This window comes from Myotis davidii, unplaced genomic scaffold (assembly GCF_000327345.1).
Source record: "Myotis davidii unplaced genomic scaffold, ASM32734v1 scaffold1081, whole genome shotgun sequence".
Classification (NCBI taxonomy): Eukaryota; Metazoa; Chordata; class Mammalia; order Chiroptera; family Vespertilionidae; genus Myotis; species Myotis davidii.
Window position 1 is genome coordinate 95,179 of NW_006292443.1, and position 2,494 is coordinate 97,672.

General features: G+C 47.9%; 1 protein-coding gene across 1 annotated transcript in view; it reads right to left on the minus strand.

Moving 5' to 3' along the window:
* The window catches only part of DPYSL2 (dihydropyrimidinase like 2), a 77,859-nt gene that overhangs the window by 22,171 nt on the left and 53,194 nt on the right, over positions 1–2,494 (minus strand). The window lies entirely within an intron of this gene.

The window sequence follows — 2,494 nt, forward strand, 5'->3', positions numbered from 1 at the left end:
AGAGCTGCCCTAATTAATAACGTGATGCTTTAAACCTGATGCTTCAATGGATGAAAATTCGAAGACCCCATGCGATGACTGCTAAATACCCGATCAGATAGGACTACTTAGAACAAATTATATCTTACAGGGGAATCAGCCATGCGTTTAGAAAGGGCAACTGAAAAAGCCAGTAAAGCTGTGAAACAGCGGAGTCAGAAAGGCTTTTACTCCCTCCCGAATCTGGGCGAAAGGCTGTGGCTTTATCTCTTTGAGGCAAGGGGCCGGGCGTTACTCAGCTTTTTGTAGCCTCCATTGCCCATCCTCAGCCGTTCCCAATGTAACGCCCAGTGCACAACAAGTGCTTGAAAATGTTTACTGAACAAATAAATGGCTTCCTTCTATGTTCATGGCTAAAGCGAGGCTGTTCCATAAAGAGCTGTGATTTTCTTCACAAGAAATGACTGAACTCCTAACTGAGTCATCTGAGCTAACCGAGCCTCACAGGAGCTTGGCCAAGAGCTGAAGCTCTATAATTGCATTAACTGGTAATCTAATTTAATAACCTAAGACAACACTCACATTTGGCCTTTCAGGCATCAAATATGTGAAGAGAGATGTCTAGAAATCTAAAGGCAAACCAAATGGCTCTTGAAAAAGCTCATTAAACATCCAAATGTTTTTAATTCCTGGAATAGCTAACCGATCAGCTCTCTCTTTCTCCTTGGCTCCAGTTACAATCAAAGTGCTCTGGCTCAGGCAGCACACAGGACAGACGTCCTCCATCTCTGTGGTCACCTCACAAGTCTACAGAGTAGCCCAGATGGTGTGGCTCATTGGTTGAACGTCGACCTATGAACCAGGAGGTCATGGTTCGATTCCTGGTCACATGCCCAGGTCCCCGCGGGTTCCATCCCTAGTGGGAGGGAGGGTAAGGCGGGGTGTGCAGGAAGTAGCTGATCAATGATTTTCTTTCAACATTGATGTTTCTATCTCTCTCTCCCTCTCCCTTCCTCTCTGAAATCATTAAAAATGCGTATTTTAAAAAAAATGTCTGCAGAGTAAAAAGGACTCCCCTAGAAACCTCATCGCTTCCTGGGGGTGCCAGTGACTTCTCAATTCACTGTCCCAACCCAGACACTTGAAAGTGAACAGAGGCACTATTCATAACTGCAGGGAGCAATGGGTGGGGACTGGGCTGTCCCGAGCGCACTGGAATGAGTAATCATCCTAATTAGGGAGTAAATGGAGCAAAAGAGCCAGTTCTATCGGGGCCCTGCCCAAGAGGACTGCTTCCAGGAAACCTGGCTTTGGTTTGGAGAATCCGGGTCCCAGAGTCCCGTGGGGATTTGCTCATCCGCTGTGAGGTTCTAACCCCACCTCCTCCACCCTCGCACAGGCCTGGAATGAGGGCAGAGGCCAAACTACAAGATTACCTCGTGGAGAGAGAAGGTCATTTAAACAACTCCCCAGGCTGCACCCAGAACCATGAAAGAATCCACATTCCACCCTTCTATGTGTATAGCTGTGTGCCTGACATCTAGCATAAACTGTGTCACACACACCGAGCTCTGCTTTAAATACTACTGCTTTAAAACATTACGAAAATAGTATTAAAATTAGAAATAAAAACTATTGTCTCATTATAGAGGTCTCAGAAATTGGGGGGTCACTAGCCTTGTTTTCTGATTTTAAAAATGAGCATGCCTCCCTGGCCAGCAGCTCAGTGGTAAGAGCATCTACTGCATACTAGACAGTCTCGGGTTTGATTCCCGGTTAAGGACAGGTACCTGGGTTGCAGGTTCGATCCCCTGCCCTGGTCAGGCCACATGGGAGAGGCAACCAATTGCTCTTTCTCTCTCTCCTCCTCCTCCCTTCCATCTGCTCACTCTTAAAAAAAATAATGGAGAAGATATCCTCTGGTGAGGATTAATAAAATAAAATTTAAAAATGCAACATCCCTAGGGCCAGAAACAAAAGCAAACTATATGGGAACACAGTGTCAGTACACACAGCAGTGTTAATACACACACCATCCACAGGACACAGTGTCAGCACACACAACAGTGTTAATACACACACCAGCCCCAGGACACAGTGTCAGCACACACAACAGTGTTAATACACACACCAGCCCCAGGACACACAGGTCAGTGCCAGTATGCCCTTCATGACTCAGTCCCCAGCCGTCTGCATAGCCCACAAGGCCATTAGAAAGTTCCTTTCAGTAAGGAATTCTTCATCACCCTCACCTCCGAGCCCCACTCTCTTCCCAGAGCCAGTCTTTCCCTCTTCCCCCCTTTCACAGGGGTCACGTTCTCCTTCATCTCGCTGCCCCCACGGGTCACAGTCCTACTCTGTGCTGAGACACCTTTGATGATACTAGATTTCTGCATTCTCTGCGTCTCCCTTCCAATCTTTTCCGCTGCAAACGGCCAGCCATGCTGGCAGCCTCCCTGGGTGGCAGGGAGAGCGGCAGAGGCAGGGACCACTCTGGGCAGTCCAGCGCAGGTCA